This window comes from Schistocerca serialis, chromosome 3 (assembly GCF_023864345.2).
Source record: "Schistocerca serialis cubense isolate TAMUIC-IGC-003099 chromosome 3, iqSchSeri2.2, whole genome shotgun sequence".
Lineage (NCBI taxonomy): Eukaryota > Metazoa > Arthropoda > Insecta > Orthoptera > Acrididae > Schistocerca > Schistocerca serialis.
Window position 1 is genome coordinate 291,213,146 of NC_064640.1, and position 25,669 is coordinate 291,238,814.

General features: G+C 35.0%; 1 long non-coding RNA gene across 1 annotated transcript in view; it reads left to right on the forward strand.

Moving 5' to 3' along the window:
- LOC126470077 (uncharacterized) overlaps positions 1 to 4,607 on the forward strand; it is a 51,861-nt gene extending 47,254 nt beyond the window's left edge. Inside the window, exon 2 of the long non-coding RNA XR_007586121.1 lies at positions 4,453 to 4,607. This is a non-coding gene — a long non-coding RNA (uncharacterized LOC126470077). The remainder of the gene's footprint in view (positions 1 to 4,452) is intronic.
- Positions 4,608 to 25,669: the final 21,062 nt, after the last annotated feature.

The window sequence follows — 25,669 nt, forward strand, 5'->3', positions numbered from 1 at the left end:
TTGAGGTAGATGACACTCTTGAAATGAGGAGAGAATATTTTTTAGGTTTTGACATTATTGCAAAAAGCTATGACGTTTTTGAGATTTGACTGAGGTGTTATGATGTTATTATTATGACAACGATGTGTATTATGCTGTTGAGGTATGTTTATGATCAATAAGATGATGCTACCGTATATGAGGAATTTGATTATGCTACGTATTTATTAAGATGAAATATTGTAGAAGTGTCGACGAATATATATATGTGTAATAAGGTAAGGAGTAATGAACAGTGGTTAGGTACTCTGGTTTGTGAAAAAGGTTGTTGGAAACCAAGAATCGCACTTTAAGAGTTATGAAATGTGTGTATATGTGTGAATGTATCACAATGCTGGCGAAAATTTTTTGGATGCTGTTATATTTATAGGATTTTGTTTCTATAGATTTGTAACCCAAATTCTTGACCTATGAAATATTTTTATATGAGACTGTCACTGTAGTGGAAACTGGTGTCGTAAATATTTCGGTAAGAAAGTTAAGTGACCACCTGCACGTAATGCGTCGTGGGCACCCAGCTGGGCGACAGTCGCCTGAAAAAAAAAAAGCCACTAGCGTGTGCCTTTCAGAGGTAGAGGTGAAAAAAAGGGAGGCCATTATCCTCGCTATTGACATTCCTTTGTAGAAAGCATCGCAAATACGACACGCTCATAACTTGGAAACATTCTTACATCTGCACACCTGATTAGGACAAGTGTCTATCTATGAGAATTGAGAGAATTTCTACTAACTTATGAAATGCCGCATGACTACTGAATGATTATTTTATGATTTACTTTGTACATAGTTGCTTATTTCATTTGATATCTGGTTTCCAGCTGTCTTGCAGCATTGGTTTCATGAAATAAAATTAATTGCATTTGCTAATGTGAACACTTTCTGTCAACAGATCTATTAAATAATTATTTTATGACCCACATTCTTCGAAAAAGGAGCTCTTGGAATGGAAAGAACAATAAGAAGAGACTAATAACAGTAACTGCATATATCATTTTCTTTTCAAGTACTTGGTAACTTTTTTGGTAGAATAACTTCTTGTGGTGCACCACTTTAATTACTTCGACATTAAGATGTGATTATACATTTCCCTTGTCTGCATTGTTATCTTTAGTGTACTATTTTTTCTGCTTAGCTATGTCATGTTAAGATATATGTTTTTTTTATTTGCTGCTGCTGTTTGCCAGGCATAATGTTACTGAATTTGACTTTGTATTACGCTGTTAAGCCAGTTTACTACACATTTATTTTTCTTGTTTGCTGCACAGTGCCTTATATTAGTGGTAATATTGCAATTGCTTTGTCAGTTTGAATTTTTTGTCATTGTTGTTTGTGTTCATTGTTTTGTGCTGCTGCATTGCCTCGTCCCTTAGTTTAGCATCTGAGCTCAGTAGATTTAAATTAGCTTAAGAGGTGGTAGACTACATAAGAAACTGACTATGGACGATAGGAAAAAATGCATTGAAAAGTTATATGAAAAAGGTTTGGGCCAAAATGAGTATTGTACACTGAGAAATAATTATTTCGAAAGAAATACGAATAGAATACAGAAAGCAGGTATAGATAGCACTTTTTGAGATAATGAAGAACGAAGGCAGATCTCCAAGAAGTAAAGAAAGTTTTGTTTGCAAGATACTGCAGTAAAACAAACCCTGTCCTTTCCCTTTCGTTTATTCCGCTGTGTTTTTGTACTTTTGTATATTTATTTTCTTCCTGTCTTTATATGTTTACCTCATAAGACTTATGTTGTAGAGTTTTTCTCATACTCAGCTACATGAACTATGATGAGGATTACTGTTATCCTCAAATATAATTTGCATTAATAATATGTTATTTACTTTGTAAAGATGTTTAGACATTATTTAATCTGTTCTGTTTTAATGCTTGTGTAAAGTTGATATTTCAAAGTTATTCTGATCTCTTATGTATTTACTTATGTCATAATTCCTGTAGCTCTGATGGATATGTTATTTCGATTCTTTTGTAAAGCCTGTACTACAAATGTTATCTGTATTGTTATGTTCTTTAATGATGTATTTTGTACCTTTGTAATTTTATTTTCATGTTGTAAATTTATAATTGTATAGACACCAGTTCTTTAAATTAAGATACATTTCACTGCACACATTTCTGTTGGTCATAGTATATGCACAATATGTGAGAAGTAGGGACTGTTAGTGTTTGCACGTGTGTTAATAATTCTGCAAGGGACTGGATAACAGCATTGCTGGTTCTAAGGACAATTCCAAACACTTTGTGAGTGTACAAGTGGTTGTTATGGACTTGCTATATTCTCCGCAAGAATCTTCGATAGTGATTGTGCACCTGCACAGTCGCAACGGATGGCTGCTGGCCGTCTCTACAAGGACTACAGTGGGTCTGCGTCTTTGCTGACTCACCAGTACCATTATTTCTACAAGGACATCAGTGAGTCTACACCTTTGATGATTCATCAGTACCACTATTTCTACAAGACTGCAGTGGGTCTGCGCCTCTGATGGCCCATCAATACCGTAATCTCTACCAGGACTACAGTGGGTCTGCTCTGTGATGACCTACCAATATTCTTTAAAACGTCGACTGACTCTGCTGTGGGTTTGCTCTGCTGTGGCCCATTACCTGTCAGCATGTCAAGAGTCAGCACTGTCTTTCCATTGGAAGGACAACACTACTTCTTCAAGACTGCATGGAAATCCACTACTTCCGTGTGCATTTCCTTTTACTGCTCAGACTTTGAGAAAAACACTGCTATTTTACTGTGATAAACAAACAGGACTGTCTCTATGGACTGTGAGAAAGTTTAGCTTTTGACCAACATTGTATCAATAAGTGTGTGCATTTGATATCTTTGTTATTGTAATTATGAAAAATTTTATCAAATCATTATTGGCCACTCCCCAAAACAATTTGTAAATTTTTTTGTGGGGAGCATGGGGGCTATGTAAGTAGGCTGTTAAGGTTTTTTTATTGGTAACGCCACCTCAGTATGAAAATCAGTGGCTGTGCTGTGAGCAATCTGTGGCTGCTTTGCATTGTTGTAATAATCGCTATTGTAGTGTTGGGCAGCTGGGCTGTTAACAGCGCGTAGCGTTGCGCAGTTGGAGGTGAGCCGCCAGCAGTGGTGGATGTGGGGAAAGAGATGGTGGAGTTTTGTAACTTGTCATGAACTGCTATATATATTATGACTATTAAGGTAAATACATTGTTTGTTCTCTATTAATATCTTTCATTTGCTAACTATCCCTATCAGTAGTTAGTGCCTTCCGTAGTTCGAGTAACCAAGATTTTTGTGAGGTAAGTGATTTGTGAAAAGTATAGGTTAATGTTAGTCAGGGCCATTCTTTTATAGGGATTTTTGAAAGTCAGATTGCGTTGTGCTAAAAATATTGTATGTCAGTTTAAGCACAGTCTTGTATAATTGTTCAAAGGGGACGTTTCAATAGGAGATGTTATTCAATGATACCCACTATTTACAGGATTAACTATAAATAACACATGATTAAAAATCCAATTTCCAATTATATTTATTGGAGTAAACTTAACATTCTTCCCTCAACACTTCTTAGGGCTAGCAGGAATACCACGACGATATTCAGATTATCCAGATGCATATACATCATGGAATGTAGTGTCAAGAATTGGATCTACAATTTCTATTGTAGGAATCATTATATTCATTGTAATTATATGAGAAAGAATGGTTACAAACCGAGCAATCATATTTAGAGCTAACATAAGAAGATCAACAGAATGACTACAAAATAACCCACCTGCAGAACATAGTTACTCAGAACTACGACTAATTCTAGATTCTAATATGGCAGATTAGTGCAGTAGATTTAAGCTCTACAAATAAAGGTTTGACCTTTTATTAGAAAAATTCATTAATGGCAACATGATTAAATTTATCCCTTCAAGATGGAGCTTCACCATTAATGGAGCAACTACCATTCTTCCATGATCATACTATGGTCATATTATTATTAATCACAGTAATTGTAGATTATGCCCTAAGTTATACACTACTTATTGCCTATATGAACCAAAACATAATTCACGGACATTTAATTGAAATAATCTGAACAGCATTACCAGTAATTACGCTAATTGTTATTGCACTTCCATCATTACGACTCCTATATTTACTTGATGATTCAGTAGATGCAATAATCACAATTAAAACCATTGGACAACAATGATACTGAAGATACGAATATTCAGACTTTATAGACGTAGAATTTGACACTTACATAACACCAGAACAAGACCTAGAAAACGACGGATTTCGACTTCTAGATGTAGATAACCGAACAACTCTACCAATAAATACGGAAGTACGAGTATTAACAAGAGCATCAGACGCTCTACACTCATGAGCAGTACCTGCATTAGGAGTTAAAGTTGACGCAACGCCAGGTCGACTAAACCAAGGAACATTTACAATAAACCGACCTGGACTGTTCTTTGGACAATGCTCAGAAATCTGTGGAGCAAACCACAGATTCATACCAATTGTAATTGAAAGAACTTCAGTAAACTTATTTATCAAGTGATTATATAAGATAATCTAAGGAGTTAGTTAAAATGTATAACATTAGAGTGTCAATCTAAAATAACTAAATAATTAGTACACCTTGAAATACATCAGATGATTGAAAGTAAGTAATGGTCTCCTAAACCAAAAAATAGTAAATTAACGACTACTTCTGATGGGGAAATTTAATCCAAATCCCTCAAATATCCCCTCTCATATGATTCTCCCTATTCATTATATTTTCGGCTACATTAATTTTATTTAATCAAATAAACTTTTTCTCATTTAAACCAAATCTTATTAAAAGAGCAGAAAAAAGAACAATTGATATAAAAAACTTGAATTTAAAATGATAACAAACTTATTTTCAACATTTGATCCATCAAGTAATATCTTCAATTTATCATTAAATTGAACTAGAACATTCTTAGGATTATTAATCCCATCAATGTTTTGACTTACATCTTCACGGATTAATATTATTTGAAATAAACTAAACTTAACCTTACACAATGAATTTAAAACATTCCTAGGACCAAAATCATTTAATGGAACAACATTCATCTTTATCTCAATTTTATTATAATACTATTTAATAATTTTATAGGATTATTCCCTTACATCTTTACTAGAACAAGACATTTAGCATTAACATTTGCAATCGCTCTACTTATATGATTAAGATTTATGTTATTTGGATGAATGAATCATACCAATCACATATTTACACACCTTGTTCCTCAAGGAACACCACCGGCATTAATATCATTTATAGTATTAATTGAAACAATTAGAAATGTCATTCGACGAGGTACGCTAGCAGTACCTCAAGGTAAAATGTATCCTATAAATGCAGTTGCTATAACTAAGAATAGAATTACTGTACCAATTATTCAGGTGTGTATGTATATGTAAGATCCGTAGTAAATTCCTCGCCCTACATGTAAATAAATACAAACAAAAAATAAAGGAGCTCCATTTGCATGTAAGGTTCGAATAATTCAACCATTATTTACGTCTCAGCAGATGTGAACGACACTACTAAATGCTATTTCAATATTTGATGTACAATGTATAGCTTAAAATAGTACAGTTACAATTTGAATTACCAAACATAACCCTAGTAGGGACCAAAAATTTCATCAAAATGAAATATTTGTTGGTGCGGGTAAATCAACTAAAGAGATATTAATGATTTTAAATAAAGGATGTCTTAATCGTAAGGGTTTATTCATTAGCAAATTATCTTATTTTACGAATAGGCCCCTGTTAATATTAGTGATTTTAACAACTGCTAATAGTGCTAAAAATAAATAAATTATTATTATTATTGTGATAATGAATGTTGGTCTATTATATAGTCTTTCTAAAGATATTGTTATTTCTTGATAATTGATTGAATTAATAATATTTATAGATTCAGTATTCTTGAAAAAGTCTATAAATATTGTTATATCTACAATAATTAATGTTGATATAATAAATACCCATATTGTTAAGGTAATAATTATCGTAATTGATTTAGGTTGAAATATTTCGTTTGATGCAATTCTCGTAATATAAATAAATAGAACTAATATACCACCAAAAAACGTTAAAAATAAAATATATGATAATCAATATCTTTCCATTATTGTTCCTGTTATTAGTCCAACTAGAAAAGTTTGTAGGATAATGAAAAGCATTATTGATATTGGGTGTCTTAATTTAATTAAATTTATATTTATGACGTTTGATAGTGATATAATTATTATTTTGATCATTTCAGGGGTTAGTTTATTAAAAATATCGGTTTTGGGGACCGATGATGGAAGCTTTTCCACCTCTGAAGTTTTAAAAGTGGGGACTGGACTTATTTCCGGTTTACAAGACCAGCGTTTTTTTAAACTATTTAAACTAATGTTTATATTCTCTGTCTTTACTTCTTTATTGGTTTATTTTGCTGGTGTTTATGTTTATTCTTCTAAACGTAAGCATTTATTAATGGTTCTTTTGAGATTAGAATATATTGTTATTTCTTCATTTATATTAGTTATAGTTTTTCTTATTGAGTTTGATTATGATTATTTTTTTCCTGTTATTTTTTTTGTTTTTTCTGTTTGTGAAGGTGCTTTAGGTCTTTCTATTTTAGTTTCAATAATTCGTTCTCATGGAAAGGTTTTTTTAATTCTTTTGGTTTATCTTTATGTTAAAGTATTTATTTATAACTATTTTTTGATCCCTCATTGTTTGGTTAATAATTGTGGATGGATGGTTCATTCTTTAATATTTCTGTCTAGTTTTGTTTTTATGATTTGTGTTTATTCATACCCACATTTTAATATAATTAGATATTATTTAGGTATTGATTATTTTTCTTTTAGTTTTATTTTGCTTAGTTTTTGAATTTGTTCTTTAATAATTACTGCTAGAGGTTCAGTTTATTAAAGTTCTTATCATTCTCATTTTTTGTCTTTATAGTCTTTACTTTAATGATTATGCTTTATTGTTCGTTTGCTAGATTGAGTCTTCCTTCTTTTTATATTTTTTTTGAGGCTAGATTAGTTCCTACTTTACTTTTGATTTTTTGTTGAGGTTATGAACCTGAACGCTTACAGGCTGGTGTTTATTTAATTTTGTATTCTCTGGTTGCTAGATTACCTTTATTATTAGTGTTATTTAGGGTTTATGATTTTTCTAATACTTTATATTTTCCTTTATTGGTTGATTTTGGTTCTTATTACTTTATATTTTATGTGTTTATAATTCTTGCTTTTTTAGTTAAGATGCCAATATTTTTGGTTCATATATGGCTTCCTAAGGCTCATGTTGAGGCCCCTATTTCAGGTAGAATGATTCTTGCTGGTGTTTTATTAAAGTTAGGTGGTTATGGTATTTTTCGTGTTATGAAGGTTATTTCTTATTTGGGTTTAAAGTTTAATTATTTTTGATTGTCTTTGGGTTTATCTGGTGGGGTTATTGTTAGATTTATTTGTTTTCGTCAGGTTGATTTAAAGTCTTTAATTGCATATTCTTCTGTTGCTCATATAAGAATGGTTATTGGAGGATTGATGACCATGAATTGATGAGGTTGTATAGGTTCTCTTTCTTTAATGGTTGGTCATGGTTTACGTTCTTCTCGTTTATTTTGTTTGTCTAATATTATGTATGAACGTTTAGGTAGATGAAGACTATTAATTAACTAGGGTATAATTAATTTGATACCAAGAATGGCTTTATGATGATTCCTTTTGAGATGATTTAATATAGCTGCTCCTCCTTCTTTAAATTTGGTAGGTGAACTTAGATTATTAAATTGAATTATGTCTTGATCTTCTTTTAGATTTTGTGCTTCAATTTCTTTGCCTTTTTTTAGAGGTGTTTATACCTTATATATGTATTCTTATTCTCAGCATGGTAATTATTATTCTGGTGTTTATACTTGTTCTCTTGGTTATTTTCGTGAATATCATCTTTTACTTTTACATTGATTCCCTTTAAACATTCTTTGTTTAAAGGGCGAGTATTTTTTTGTTTAGGTTGCTTAAGTATTTTAATTAAAAATGTTGTTTTGTGGAATCAATGATATGAATTTTTCATCTTAGGCCGCGAATTTATTTTCTATTTGTTCTTTGAGTCTTTTTCTTTATTTTTTCTAGAACTATAATTTTTATTTTGGGTATTTATTATTTAATAATTGATTATAGAGTTTTTGTTGAATGAGATCTTTTTAATTTAAATGGTTCTATGGTTGTTATGACTTTAATTTTGGATTGAATGTTTCTTATTATTATGTCTTTTGTTATATTTATTCTTCTTTGGTTATTTATTATAGAGGGGATTATATATCAGGAGAAAAGAATATAAATCGTTTTATTGATATTGTTTTCATATTTATTCTTTCTATAGGTTTTTTAATTATTAGTCCTAATTAGATTAGAATTTTATTAGGATGAGATGGTTTGGGTTTAGTTTCTTATTGTTTAGTTATTTACTACCAAAACGTGAAATCTTTTAGTGCAGGTATGTTAACTGCACTTTCTAATCGTATTGGTGATGTTGCTATTTTAATTTCTATTGCTTGAATATTGAATTTTGGAGGTTGAAATTATATTTATTATTATGATTTTATTTCTAATTCTTTTGAAATAAAGCTTATTACTATATTAATTGTTTTAGCAGCTATAACTAAAAGAGCTCAAATTCACTTTTCTTCTTGACTTCCTGCTGCTATGGCTGCTCCTACTTCTGTTTCTGCTTTAGTTCAATCTTCTACTCTTGTTACTGCTGGTTTTTTTTATTAATTCGTTACAGACCAATATTAGATACTTATAATTGTGGTTGATTCTTAGTTTTAATTGGTTGTAAAACTATATTTATGGCTGGTTTGGTGACTAATTTTGAATTTGATTTGAAGAAAATTATTGGTCTTTCTACTTTAAGACAACTTGCTTTAATAATAAGAATTTTGGCTATGGGTTATCCAAAACTTGCATTTTTTCATTTATTAGCTCATGCCTTGTGCAGGTTCAATAATTCATAATTTAAAGGATTCTCAGGATATTCGTTTTATAGGTTCAATTGTTAATTTTATACCTTTAACTTTAGTTTGTTTTAATGTTTCTAGTATGTCTTTGTGTGGTATACCTTTTTTAGCAGGGTTTTATTCAAAGAATTTAATTCTTGAGATGGTTTGTTTAAGATGAATTAATTGTTTGCCTTTTTTTCTTAATTTCTTTTGTACTGGTTTAACTGCTTCTTATTCTTTTCGTCTTTTTTATTATTCAATATGTGGTGATAATAATTTTTATTCTAGATTTTCTTTTGATGATAAGGGTTATTATATTTCGTTTCGTATAATTGGTTTATTGTTTGTTGCTGTTTTTGGTGATAGCCTTTTGTCTTGATTAATTTTCCCTGTTCCTCATGTGATTGCCTTGCCTTATTATTTAATGTTTTTAGCTATTACTGTAGTTGTTTTAGGTGCTTTTTTGGGTTATCTCATTTCTAATTTTGATTTTTCTCAAAATTTATTTTCTTTAAGTATACTTTCTTTTGTCAGATTTGCTGGTTCTATATGGTTTATATCCTTTCTTTCAACTAAGTTTATTAGATATGTTCCTTTAAAATTAGGTTATTATTCATCTAATTCATTTGATTATGGTTGCGGTGAATTATTTGGTGGTCAAGGTTTATATAGACTATTTATTTATTTAATTGGTTATATACAGGGTTGATATGATTCTAATTTTTAGATTTATCTTTTAACGTTTATTTTTTGAATATTTATTTTGGTGGTATTATTTTTCGTTTACTTAAATAGCTTATAATTAGAGTGTGACACTGAAGATGTTAAGGAAGTATTTTTACTTTTACATATTTATAAATATACATATATTATTTTTACAGTGATAATGTAATGTTTTATTTAAACTATATAAATTTTAGAAATGTTAACAGAGTTTAACCGCTAATATAAAAAGTTAGCAGCTTTCATATTGGCTTTACATTTCCTTAATTGGAACTTTATAGTTCAATTATATTATTAACAGTAATACGCCTCTTTTTTGGCTTCAATTAATAAGAATAAGCGTATTTTATTTACCAACCTTCCTTGTCGCAACTGACTGCAATATTTCGCTTCTTATTCTATTTAAAGTTGATTGATTATATCAATACATTTTGAATGCAACCCAAATGTTATAGTTAACTACAACCATTTATTCTGCTAATTGTAAGGCTCCTTGATTTCATTCATGGTATAGTCGGCCTAGTAATACTATAATAAAAGATATTGTTGATACATTTTCAGATTATAATGTCTCAATTTTTAAAAATAATTACAATTGTAAGGATTAGTGCGATTTCTACATCAAAAATTAAGAAAATTACTGCAATTAAGAAGAATCGAAGTGAGAATGGTATTCGTGCTGATCTTTTTGTGTCAAATCCACACTCAAATGGTGATCTTTTTTCTCGGTCACTAATTAATTTTTTTGATAATGTTGTTGCAAGGATTATAACAATTATTGGGGTAATAAATCTAATACAAATTCTTGTAGATAAAATCAGGATTGTTTTTCTTGATTTATATCAAGTTTTCTGATTGGAAGTCAAATGTACTATTTATACTAGAAAAACAATTATCTACCTCATCAATAAATAGAGATGTATAAGAATAATCATACTACATCTACAAAGTGTCAGTATCATGCTGCTGCTTCAAATCCAAAGTGGTGTCTTGGTGAGAATTGGTTTATTGAATGTTGAAGTAGACATGTTGATAAGAAAATTGTTCTGATAATTACATGTAGACCATGGAATCCTGTTGCAACAAAGAATGGTGATCCATAAACTGCATCTGCAATGGTGAAGGGTGCTTCTCAATATTCGTATGCTTGAAGTATAGTGAAGTATAGGCCTAGTAATACTGTAAAGAATAGTCCTTGTAATGCTTGAGTATGATTAGATTTTATTAAACTATGATGTGCTCATGTTACTGGTACTCCTGATGAAAAAAAAATTGCTGTATTGAGTAATGGAATTTGTATAGGATTAAAAGGTTGAATTCCTATTGGGGGTCATAGTATCCCTAGTTCAATAGTAGGTGCTAGTCTTCTTCTAAAAAATGCACAGAAATATGAAACAAAGAATAGTACTTCTGATGCAGTAAGTAAAATTATTTCTCATCGTAATCCAATTGGTACAAATCCCGTATGTAGCTCTTGGTATGTCCCTTCTCATACTACATCTCGTCATCATTTGATTATAGTTAGTAGGGTAATCCCGAATCCGATTATAATTAGGTTAATGTTAAATAGGTGAAATCATTTTGCTAATCCTGATACTAGAACTATTGCTCCAATTGCTCCTGTTAATGGTCAAGGTCTATAATCTACTAAGTGGAATGGGTGGTTTGAGTGAGTTGTTAACATAGGTTTAGTATACTTCTCTAGAATATAAAGTTCTTAAAATAGAGAAAATATAAGCTTGAATTATTGCTACTGCTGATTCTAAGATTAATAGAAGTATTTGCCCAATAATTAATAGTGAAATTATGTTTATTGCTATAGATGGTCCTGTATTTCCTAGTAATGTTAATAGTAAGTGTCTAGTAATTATATTTGCTGGTAGTCGTGAAACGTTCCCTTTTGAAGAATTATATACGAGACTGTGCTTAACCTGACACACAATATTTTTAGCGCAACGCAATCTGACTTTCAAAAAATCCCTACGAAAGAATGGCCCTGACTAACACTAACCTATACCTGTCACAAATCACTTACCTCACAAAAATCTTCGTTACTGGAACTACTGCAATACAGCGAGTGCCACTCCTGCCAGCTAAATAAAAGGTTCAACCTAAGGAAGGCTCTAACTAATGATAGGCATAGTTAGCAAATGAAAGATTTTAATAGAGAACAAACAATGTATTTACCTTAATAGTGTTGAAAAATCATAATATAAATAGGAGTTCATGACATCCAGTCTTAAAAATTTCCAAACTCCGCCATTTCTCTCCCCCACATCCTCCACTGCTGGCGGCTCACCTCCAACTGCGCAACGCTACGCGCTGTTCACATCCAGCTGCCCAACACTACAATGGCAGACAACAATGCAAACTAGCCACAGACTGCACACAGCACAGCCAGTGAGTTTTTCATACAGAGCGCTACATGGCGTTACCAATAAGAAAACCTAAACAGCCTACTTACATAGCCCCCATGCTCCCCGCAAAAAATTTTACACATTGTTTTGGGCAGTGGCCAATAATGATTTGATAAAATTTTTCATTGTTACAATAACAAAGATATCAAAAGCTCACACTTATTAATACAATGTTGGTCAAAAGCTAAAATTTTCTCACAGTCCATAACGACAGTCCTGATCATTCATCACAGTAAAACTGCCGTTTCCTTTCTCAAAGTCTGAGCAGTAAAATTAAATACACACAAAAGTAGTGGATTTCCATGCTGTCTTGAAGAAGTAGTGTTGTCCTTCCAACGGAAAGACAGTGCTGACTCTTGACATGCAGACAGGTAATGGGCCACAACAGAGCAAACCCACACCAGAGTCAGTCGAAGTTTTGAAGAATATTGCACCTGTAGTCCTTGTAGAAATAATGGTATTGGTGGGTCATCAAAGATGCAGACCCACTGTAGTCCTTGTAGAGATGGCCAGCAGCCATGTGTTGTGACTGTGCAGGTGCACAATCACCATTGAAGAGTGTTGCGGAGAATATAGCAAGTCCATAACCACCACTTGTGCACTCACAAAGTTTTTGGAATTGTCCTTAGAACCAGCAATGCTGTTATCCAGTCCCTTCCTGAATTATTAACACACGTGCAAACACTAACAGTCCCTACTTCTCACATATTGTCCATATACTATGACCAACAGAAGTGTGTGCAGTTAAATGTAACTTACAAGTTAATAATATGATGAACTGGTATCAATTACAATTTTATAACATAAGAATACAATAACAACGGTACAAAATACATCATTAAAAACATAATAGTACAGATAACTTTGTAGTAATAGGGGCTTTACAAAAGAATAGAAATAAACATATACATCAGTGTTACAGGAATTATGACATAAGTAAATACATAAAAGATCACAATAGTTATTGAAACATCAACTTGACACATCAGCATTAAAACAAAACAGAATAAATAATGTCTAAACATCTTTACAAAGTAAATAACATATTATTAGAAAAATTCTACAACATAACTCTTATTAGCTAAACACATAAAGACAGGAAAACAGAAATATACAAGAGTACACAAACACATAGGGGGATAACACAATGGAAAGGACAGGGTTCGTTTTCGGTGTAAAGTTTGGTACTGGCAGTCCAACCCAAAACTTCATTCCATAGATCTTTCGTCTTATTTCAAAATATGTTTTCACCAAAACATCCTATCCAAGCATGCTTTCTGTATTTATATGTTCACATATTTCTTACCTTATTATTTATTTTCCATTATCTTACATAATTTATTTCCAAGAAAATCCTACCTAAACTTGTTGTCTCTAAACCCTACTTTTTTTTGTTCATATCCTCTTTCAAAATACTTTTTTTTGGCCAATCCATATTCTTATAGCTTCTCAATGCATTTCTTCCAATTCATCACAACTCATTCTCTTATATAGTCTACCCCCTCTTAAGCTAACTTAAATCTACTGAGCTCAGATGCTAAACTAAGGGACGAGGCAATGCAGCAGCACAAAACAATTAACACAAACATCAATGATAAAAAATTCAAATTGGCAAAGCAATTGCAATATTACAACTAATATATGGCACTGTGCAGCAAACAAGAAAAATAAATTTGTAGAAAAACTGGCTTAAAAGAGTAATACAAAGTGAAATTTAGTAACACTATGACTGGCAAGCAGCAGCAGCAAATGCAAAAACTTATATCTAAACATGACATAGCTCAAGCAGAAAAAATATTACACTAAAAATGGCCATGTCTAATACCTATGTCACATCTTAACACAAGAGTGATGCATCACGAGAATTTACACTAGCAGATAAGTTACCAAATCGTAAAGAAATTATTTATGCAATTCCTGTGAAGGGAAATGTCTATTTATGTGCCCTCGTTTTCTTGGAAGTAGATCATAAATTTCTTATTGACCGAATCTGTAGGCATAAAATAACTATTTTAGTACATACATTAAATTTTATTTTAACCAATGCTGCAGTGCAGCTAGAAACTAGGTATTAAAGAAAATGAGCAAATACATCTACATCTACATCTACATCCATACTCCGCAAGCCACCTGATGGTGTGTGGCGGAGGGTACCTTGAGTACCTCTATCGGTTCTCCCATCTATTCCATTCTCGTATTGTTCGTGGAAAGAAGGATTGTCGGTATGCCTCTGTGTGGGCTCTAATCTCTCTGATTTTATCCTCATGGTCTCTTCGCGAGATATACGTAGGAGGGAGCAATATACTGCTTGACTCTTCGGTGAAGGTATGTTCTCGAAACTTTGACAAAAGCCCGTACCGAGCTACTGAGCGTCTCTCCTGCAGAGTCTTCCACTGGAGTTTATCTATCATCTCCGTAACGCTTTCGCGATTACTAAATGATCCTGTAACAAAGTGTGCTGCTCTCCGTTGGATCTTCTCTATATCTTCTATCAACCCTACCTGGTACGGATCCCACACTGCCGAGCAGTATTCAAGCAGTGGGCGAACAAACGTACTGTAACCTACTTCCTTTGTTTTCGGATTGCATTTCCTTAGGATTCTTCTAATGAATCTCACTCTGGCATCTGCTTTACCGACGATCAACATTATATGATCATTCCATTTTAAATCACTCCTAATGCGTACTCCCAGATAATTTATGGAATTAACTGCTTCCAGTTGCTGACCTGCTATTTTGTAGCTAAATGATAAAGGATCTATCTTTCTGTGTATTCGCAGCACATTACACTTGTCTACATTGAGATTCAATTGCCATTCCCTGCACCATGCGTCAATTCACTGCAGATCCTCCTGCATTTCAGTACAATTTTCCATTGTTACAACCTCTCGATACACCACATAATCATCCACAAAAAGCCTCAGTGAACTTTCGATGTCATCCACAAGGTCATTGTGAATAGCAACGGTCCTATGACACTCCCCTGCGGCACACCTGAAATCACTCTTACTTCGGAAGACTTCTCTCCATTGAGAATGACATGCTGCGTCCTGTTATCTAGGAACTCTTCAATCCAATCACACAATTGGTCTGATAGTCCATATGCTCTTACTTTGTTCGTTAAACGACTGTGGGGATCTGTATCGAACGCCTTGCGGAAGTCAAGAAACACGGCATCTACCTGTGAACCCGTATCTATGGCCCTCTGAGTCTCGTGGACGAATAGCGCTAGCTGGGTTTCACATGACCGTCTTTTTCGAAACCCATGCTGATTCCTACAGAGTAGATTTCTAGTCTCCAGAAAAGTCATTATACTCGAACACAATATGTGTTCCAAAATTCTACAACTGATTGACGTTAGAGATATAGGTCTATAGTTCTGCACATCTGCTCGACGTCCATTCTTGAAAACGGGGATGACCTGTGCCCTTTTCCAATCCTTTGGAACGCTACGCTCTTCTAGAGACCTACGGTACACTGCTGCAAGCAGGGGGGCAAGTTCCTTCGCATACTCTGTGTAAAATTGAACTGGTATCCCATCAGGTTCAGCGGCCTTTCCTCTTTTGAGCGATTTTAATTGTTTCTCTATCCCTCTGTCGTCTATTTCGATATCTACCATTTTGTCATCTGTGCGACAATCTAGAGAAGGAACTACAGTGCAATCTTCCTCTGTGAAACAACTTTGGAAAAAGACATTTAGTATTTCGGCCTTTAGTCTGTCATCCTCTGTTTCAGTACCATTTTGGTCACAGAGTGTCTGGACATTTTGCTTTGATCCACCTATCGCTTTGACATAAGACCAAAATTTCTTAGGATTTTCTGCCATGTCAGTACATAGAACTTTACTTTCGAATTCATTGAACGCCTCTCGCATAGCCCTCCAATATGTACAAAGGACAGCATGAAACATCATTCATTAGCCATATGGCATTTCATAAGGCAGTAAAAATTCTCTCAATTCTCGAGAAAGACACTTGTCATAATCAGGTGTACAGATGTAAGTATCTTTCCAAGTAATGAGCGTGTCGTATTTGCGGTGCTTTCTACAAAGGAATGTCAATAGTGAGGATAATGGCCTCCCTTTTTTTTTCTACCTGTGCCTCTGAAAAGGCACGCACTAATGGCTTTTTCACCAGGCGTCTGACACAGCTGGGTGCCCACGATGCATTACGTGCAGGTGGTCACTTAACTTTCTTACGGAAATATTTACAACAGCAGTTTCTGCTACAGTGGCAGTCTCATATAAAAAATTTCAGAGGTCGAGAATTTGCGTTGCAAATGTGTAGATACAAAATCTTATGAATATAACAGTGTCCAAAAAATTTTCGCCGGCATTGTGATACATTCACGCGTTTACACACATTTCATAACTCTTGAAGTACGATTCTTGGTTTCCAACATCCTTTTTTGCAAGTCAGAGTCCCTAACCACTACTCCTTATTCCTTACCTTATTACACATATACATATTCATTAACATGTCTTCAATATTTCATTATAATAAATACATAGCATAATCAGATTCCTCATATACCATCATCTATCATAAACATATCTCAAAAGCATAATACTCATTGTCGTCGTAATAATAACATAATAAAGCCTCAGCCAAATCTCATAAACATCGTAGCTTTCTGCAATAATTTCAAACCCCAAAAAAATATTCTCTGCTCATTTCAATAGTGTCATCTACCTCAAACATACTTTAAAGATCATGATCCCATACCAAATATATCATTCAAAACTCTCATGGTATCACAAAGCTTCCAAAAAAAATATGATCAGTTCACACAGTACAGACAAAATACAATTTCATAAGTGTGAAGTTATCCAGCAGTGTACTTGTGTAAACATCTGTCACTGACGTAGTAAAAAAAATGTTTGTCTCTCTCAGATAAATGATCAGCTAGCTGTGTAAGTTATGTGTTAGAGAAATATGATACCGATGTGTAAAGTTGTATAAGCAAATACCATATTAGCTAGGGCTCCTTGTGCTTGCCAGACACATGGTACACAAAGTAGGCGTGTACCCCCCTGAGGATTAATGTAATTATACCCTCAGGTGTTACAGATTACAGCAATGGAATGAAATGTATCATGGAAAACTTTCTTTGTAATTCAAAAATCTTGAAAAATAAATGGCTTAAGTACAAAATTAATCTCTCAAATGCGTGTCCTGTAGCGCTAAATGTGCGTCTTGCTGTAAGATAATTCTGTGGAAGTGTCGTAGTTATCGTCCTCTGTAAGAAAAGTTCTGCTGAAATCAATATACTTACCTCATCATAAACGAAAGTGAAATGCTTTGCGTATGGGTACTGTAGTTATTACGTACCTTACCGTGATCAAGAAAGTACGATAATGTAACGTATTGTTGTGCTACGAGAAAGGCTGTCTCATTGTAGCTATACCACAAAAGTTACTACTAAAACATGTTTTACTTTCCAGAATAGTACAGAAAAACTGTGCAGAAATAAAACAGAAACACTGCAAAAGCAACATTGTATATTGTCACTCATTAGTAGTGTCGTGATAAAATTGTGTAGCTGTCACATAAACTAACCACTGTGTCATCTGGTATCTCACAGAAAGTACTTTAAATCCAGAATGTATTTTCAAGTAAACCAAAATGTTGCATTAAATCTCATTAGCAGTACCAGTATATGTTCTAACTATGTAAGCCTTATAGTCGTTATGTAATAGTGCAACTAACAAGCAAGAATGTACCCACACAATAATGCTGTGTCGTCTGTTCACTATAACAATGCATTCGTAATTTCTGTTTACAGAAGTTCTCTTGGTTCTTGACTGGATATTTCACTTCAAACATTGTTGCATGTTAACAGATTCTAAGTCTGACAAAGCATACTAGTAATGTAAAGTGAAAAATTTTATAGCAAAGACTAAGTTAAAAAACAGATTATCTTTAAATAAACGGTTTTACATGTGAAATGTGGTGGAAACCTTTACTCTTCCTAGTACGCAGAGTTTCAACTTCAACGCAATTATCATGTGGTATACGTCGGATTCTGTAAGGTCCATTGTAAACTAGAAAGAATTTGTGACTCAAGTGTTTCTTCTTATGTGACAATGAATGAGCTTGAATGAGAACTTTCTGACCAATATATAATTTCTTTGCATTTGCTTTACCGTGTGGTTTACTCCTTTTGTCTGCTGCAGATTTTATATTTTTAAGAGCCAAGTCAATTATGTCTTTGTGTCGAAGTTTACGTGTATTCGGGAAAGATACAAGCTCTCTGATTCTGTTCGGTGGTTCTTCATTCTTCAGTACAAGAGTAGGTGGTAAAGCAGTGGAGTCATGAGGCATTTCATTCAGCACATTCTGAAATAAGTGTAAATATCTGTCCCAATGCTGATGCTTTCTGTAACAATAAAGTCTGCAAAGCTTATTGATTTCTTTCATAATCCATTCGGAGGGATTACAATGTGGTGGGTACAATGAAATAAAAACAGGTTTGATTTTATGATTCCGAAACATGCGTGACCAAACAGCAGATCTGAATTGCGGTCCGTTATCTGAAATGACTCTACCAACGTGTCCAACTTCACGTAAGAAATTTTTAACAAAGGCGTTGGATACAGACCGTCCAGTGGCTTTACGTAACAGTGTGAAAGAAACAAATTTTGAGGTAAGTTCAACAGTGACTAGAACGTACGAAAATCCATTAGATGTTCTGACAAGCGGTCCCAAGAGATCAACAGCAGCAAATTCTTTTAATTTAGAAGGAATGATAGGAAACAGTGGAGCACGATGGGAGGTAGTAGATGGTTTCGCCTTTTGACAAAGTTTACAAATAGACAAGACTCTTCGAATTCTCTTTTCCATATTGTTAAAATAACAAGTCGTCCGAAGAATATGATAACATTTTCGTGGACCAAAATGTGCGTAGCTGAAATGAATGTACCAAATGAGCTTATTAACAAAAGCGTCTGGAATGCAAAGTACCCATAGCTTGTCATCAACAGTGCAGCGTTTGAAGAGTATGTTGTTTCTAACCAGGTAATAATGGCGAATCTGAGTGTGGGTCTTTTCATGTCATTTACTTTTGATGTCTTTCCAAATCGGATCTTTATCTTGTTCATGAGCAATGTCCCTTAAAGATGTGGTGATGAAGTTTTCAAAGGCGACTTTCTGAATGTAAAGAATACTGAAATTTTTTTCGAGGTTGCCTTCTGTGTTACTTTTCTCAAGCCCAGCCGGTGCGCGTGACAATGCGTCCGCAACAATGTTCTCCTTCCGGGAATGTAGACTATTGTGAAATGGAATTCTTGCAGAAACAATGCCCAACGTCTTAACCTGTCATGATTTAATTTTGAAGACATAAGAAATTGTAATGCACGATGATCACTGTATACTTTTACGTGCTTACCAGAAAGAAAGAAACGGAATTTGTTAAATGCCCAAACGATAGCTAAAGCTTCTAATTCAGTAACGTGTAACGGAACTGAAATGATGGTGGGCTGACAGTAATTTGGAGTCCGCGCGTCGGAAACGGGCGCGCTGGTGTGAGACTGCCAGGGAGTGCACCCTGATGCCATCTATTGGCGAAACTGGGAATTAGCGCTGTCTCAGACAATGCAATAAGATATCGGAGTCAAATGTATTCTTTTTCTTGGTATTTATAAGCTATTACTGTATGATTTAATGTTATAAAGCGCTAGTAGTAAATTATTATGACTGGTATGAACTCCAGGGTAATAAATATAAATATTCTTAAATACTAAATGATTTCGGTGAAAAGGTGGTAGGGGAACGCCCCCACTCTTGGTGATACGAGCGTAGCTAGAGGTAGCTGGAGACACAGGGACTGAACAATGGAATGGCCTGGGGAGTGTTGACGTGAGCGGACGTGCGTAACTGTGCTCACGCAAAAGTGATTGTGCAACAGCGAAGAGGCGAATATCGTCGCCGTTTGTGGAGTGGAACGCGACGAATGGTTGTCGAAGCCGTCTCTATGCCACTGGGGCTGAATGTAAGAGTTCCTGCGCCCAGATTTTATGGCGGACGCGCAGTAGCTTATACGAGTGCTACAGCTCATAGTTCCAGCCGCCATTAAGGGCACGAGGCGTGAAGAGGAAGAGCTGCGTTAGCCACCTGCATATCACCACCAGCACCGACACGTCTACCCAAGGCAAGACTGCTTGAAATTGTTAAGTCGAACTTTGTATACATGTAAAAGGAGAATACCAGTTTTCTTTTGTGCAAGTGCAGAAGACAGAATATAGTAATGAGCAAAATTACGACGCATGTTGTTCCTTGTAAAGTGTAGTAACCTGAAACATAGTGTAGTGAAATCAGACTGAGGCCACCATCGCCTCTTTCATTTACAATTCTTTTGGTTGTAGAATACTTTAGCGTTTAAGAATGTAGAAAAGAGCAATGGTCACACCAGAATGAGTCGCCTATTTATAGTTACTTAAATTTTTCTGAATAACCTTTCAAGTAAAGTCACTTAACTAATTCTATAGCAATTGTCCAAGAGTAATATCCCAAAATCATTAAATAAGTTGAAGGGTAGAAGTTTGTTAACCTAAGTTGCTTAAATTGTCTTGGTGGTAATTACCAAGCCAACTCACAGAAATTGAGAGAGTATTTGCTTTGTAGAATCACCTAGAATGATCAGAAATAGTAATATTCAGAATTAAGTTTAAAATTCAACTCAAGCCGTTTCACTTTGAAACGAGCCAAAAAATTGATTTATTCTTTTGCTCCTTCAGAGCTGGCGACCGTAGTTATAAGTATTTTCAGGAGGATTCGACGGTAAGTCTGCTGCTCTCGTCGTGCTGATAGGATTATCCACTGCTGCTAGCAGTGGTGATTGGATACATAAGCTCACTACCAAGTTAAGTGGGTCAGGTAGGCAGTGTTACCGTGTGAACTGTAGGGCACTGTAGGCCGTGGATCGAACCCGTTCAATCATCACAGCTCTTTGAGAAATAGTCCGGTTAGGAGTGTACTAATCCAATAGGTAAATACTGGCGAGTAACGGTCAAAAATGTATACGCAAGTGAATTTAGCAAGGCCCATGTAGCACCTAGTTAATGTGGTGTAATGGTGAGGGTAGGAGTGGAGTAAAAGTGAGCTGAGCTTGTGGCAGCTGTGCTGTCTTCAAAGATTAATAACGTGAATTCACTACTACCTCTTACCATTAGGGCTGAGCTATTTACGGTTAAAATACGTAGCAGTAAGCGCAAAGGCGTGACAGCTACAAGTCCGTATTGGCTTTATACATACGGAAGTAGGAAGCGGGTCATTCCGTCAGTGGGGGGGGGTTAAAACAACTGAGTCAGTTGAGAACATACCCCATTTACTGATGGAAAGATTCGGCGGTTCGGTCGCATGTGGCGACCGTGACAGGACTTACCAAGTTTGTAGAATAATGGCTGCAATAAAAGTGTTTTATATAAACTTGTAGTTTCAAGAAAATTTTAAATTCAAAATTCTGTTGTAGACAAATATACCACAATTGGTAAGTTCAAGACGACAACCTGCAAAGCAGCAAAAGAAAGTCCAATAGTAGGAGTTAAACAAGTAATACTTGGTGTAATCAACATTTCAATTAGGCACGAAATACAGCAGCATAAGATGGAGTCGAATAGTAACAAGCAAGACGAAAACATTACAAGGTCAGACCCAGAATTAGGGACCATAGATACTGTTGTAGGGTTGGAAAATCCTATAGATGAATCCACACCCACAAAACAGGAGGAACGGGAAGTGAAACCAAAGCTAGTGAAAAGTGAACCCAATGTATCTGTGGATGCAAGTCACAAGGGAGAGGATATGGAATTAACAAGTTTGTTAAATAGGATGATGGCGCAAATTCGAGAAGGGAATGCTAGTTTGAAAGCAGAAATGGCTAGTCATATATCACAATTGGATGAAAACCTATCTGGTAAAATAAAAGCCAATTTAGATATTTTGAATACGCAAAGCCAGCGTATCACAGAGGTAAACAAATCAGTAAATAGCATTAGGGCTGAAATAACAAATGTTCAGAGAAAAGTCACAGAAATAGAGAAAAGATTTGATACCGAAATTCAGAGAATAGAGAAATCAGTGGAACCTTTGGTTAGTGAAAAATTAGAACCGATAATTGAAAGTAAATTACAGGTGATAGTACCAGTTGTAAAGGAAGAGATTGTTAAAGAAACGGCAGCTGATATTGAAACACTGCGCAATACCATGTTGAGTTTTGATGCATGTGTGCAGGAGCAAGAAAATACACTGCGTAATGAGATAAAATTGTTAAGTCAGCAAGTTCAGAATCAGACGTTTCTTAACTGTAGTGGTATCCCATTGGTAATGCAAAAATCGGAAATACTGAGTAGGGAGGAAAAATACGATCCTCAAAAGAAACAAGGTGGATGGCATCCAATGGATTTTATAAAAAATTGTGAACGTGTCTTACCAACAGACATGTCGGATAAAGAAAAAATTAATTTAGTAATAGACGCTTTAGCAGGTCATGCTAAACATTGGGGATTGAATTTGGATATCGACAATTTGAAGTTTACAGACTTCAAAGAAAAGTTCCTTGATGAATTCTGGGGCACACAACAGAGAGATAGGTTGTGGAGAGAATTCGTTGTCGCCAGAATGCCAGAACATGGGCGTGGGCTCATGAAAGAATACTGTGAAGGATGGTTCAAGCGTTTGGAGTGTCTTAAAGATCGTAGATCAGAATCGGAGATAGTGTGGGAGTTGTGGAAAAAGCTACCTGACGATTCAAAGCGTTATGTAGGAGGCACTCATCGAACATTCGATGAATTTTTAGAAAAAATCGAGAATGAAGATAGGTGGCGTGAAACTAGAGAGTTTCGAGGTTTCAGAAATCAGAATGGAATAGTAAAAGGTGGTAGGAATGAACCGCAAATTAACATGATGAGAGGAAGAGGTCGAGGAGGTAACTCTCAGCGAGGGAGAGGACACTATCAGGGAAACGGGATGCATTATCAAAATCAGGAAAACTAAATACCGCGCAGGTCAAGGGCCTAACGCGCGCGGAAAGAAAGAAATGGCCCAAATATAGGGATGATCGGAGTAGTCAGTACTATAGTAGGATAGTGCGTCGTTCGCCTGAAGAGCAGTTACATAAACGAAACTTTGCGAAGTATAATGCAGGGATACAAACAGAGGAGAGAGAGCAGGGAGGAATTATTAAGGGAAATGAAGTAGGAAAAGAATATCGGTCGGATGTGAAGGCTCACGTGAATGAAATAAGTACAATTCGAGGTCAGAGTGACGAATTGATGATGGAAGAGTCAGAGAAGGCGTTGGTTGTCGGTAGGGATGGCAACTGTGCAGAGAGGCAGGGGCAAGGTAGGAGTGATGTGATTTAAGGTAAAAGGTTCGTACGAATAGTCGACGAGTCGCATCGAGAAGTAATTAAAGAGGAAAGGGTGGATAAGAAAAAGGGGCATAGTGCAGAGACACATGCCAATTCAGAAATTACCTCGTATGCAGAATATGTACATCAGCTCAAAAGCCAGCCAGCACAATTAGAGAGATCTTCCACTCAAGTGATTAGTTTGGACCCGAATATGACAGTGTTAGAGAGCCATACCGATTATGATGTGTACCTAGTGACAGCAAGAGTACATGACTGTGATGAAGATTCTTTTAAAGAAATTAGAGAAAGTGTATCTAACCAAGAGAAAGAGTGTTGTGATCCCTGTAGTACTGAAGCAAATGAGTTGAGTGAGACTGGAATTCCGTTAGTAGGGGAAAATAATGAAAGTAAGAGTGGCGAATGCACTATCCAACAAAGGGAAAGTAGAGAAATGGATTATAATTTGCGAGAATTATTTGAATCCGAAGAAGGTCATATTTCTAAGGAGGAGGAATTATCGTCAGAATCATCAGAAAGCATCCAGGGAGAAAAAGAAGTAGAGGAAGTTTCCGATTCTGCAACTGAGAGTTCAGGCATGACAGATTCGAATGAGAACGAGATGGCATTAAAGAGCCTAGACGAAGGACTATTGGAAAAAGTGGTGAAAGAATTTAGGATGAAAAGGAGAAAGAAACCTCCAGATGGAATGGTCAGTATAAAAACCGGAAAAATAATATGGCAAGACTTGGCGGTGGAAAAGGATTTATTATGGGAAGATAAAGAAAGTATGAAAGAGGACAATAGGATGCAAACAATCCTACCCATTAATATATGTGGATACGATTTATATGTATTGTTGGATACTGGTGCTCAAATAAGTGCTATTTCGCACGCATTTTTTGAGATGATCAAAGAGCAACGAGGAGTAGTCATGATGCCAGTAACAGGTGTTAAAGTGATAGGGGCGACAGGGAAATGTAGTAAACCTGTTAAACATCAAGTGATGATGGAATTTAAGATAAAAAACAAGCTATTCTCGAATGCATTTTTAGTAGTTCCAGAGCTCAGTGCCGAGATCATTTTAGGCATTGACTGGTTAATAAAACAGAAAGTAATTATAGATTGTGACAAAGGGATAATAGTTTGTAAAGTTGATAGTGCGATCTTAGAAATACCATTTGAATCATCTAGAGTAATGGAAGAGAACCAGCTGAGATGGGTAGAATTTAGAGATGATCATGATTCAGGAATAGGTCAAAAATTCGATTGGTGTCTGGTGAGGCAGATAGTTGAAGATGGAAATAAGGAGACACTCCTTCGAAATGTAGTGGATAAAACGGAAGGACTATCTGATGCACAAAGGGAGGATCTATGGCAAATTCTGAAAGAAAATCAGGAGGTATTTTCAGACAAACCGGGACGAGTGATAAATTATGAGTACTGCATGGAGGTAGAGGAGCATGAACCTTTCTTTAAACCACCATATAATGTACCCTTGTCTAAGAAAGAAGCAGTTCAAAAAGAAATAGATAAAATGGTTTCATGTGGGGTCATTGAACGGAGTTCTAGCCCATATAATAATCCACTGGTGATAGTAGGTAAGAAGGATGGAAGTGTACGAATAGTGATAGATGCTCATACTCTGAATAAAGTAGTGAAGAGGGAGTTGGATCGTCCAGAGAACATAGATAATTTATTGCAGAAGTTTAATGGTGTAAAGTACATGACTAGTTTAGACCTAACTGCAGGATACTGGCAAATCCCATTAAGTGAGGAGTCTAGGAAGTACACGGCATTTTTATTCAATGGCAAATGCTACCATTTCACAGTGGTACCATTTGGCCTAAATACTTCCGTTTCAGTGTTCATTCGGGCTTTAGACAAGATTTTAGGGAGTGAACTTAGTTCGCTAATCACGGTTTATGTAGATGATCTGTTAATTGCTACAAGGACATGGGAAGAGCACATAGAGTTATGTGACAGGGTGTTCAAAGCTTTAATTAAAGGAGGAATGACCCTGAACCTGAAGAAATGCGAGTTTGTGAAGAAAGAAATAAAGTTTTTAGGTCACATAGTAACACCAGAGGGAATTGAAAAGGATCC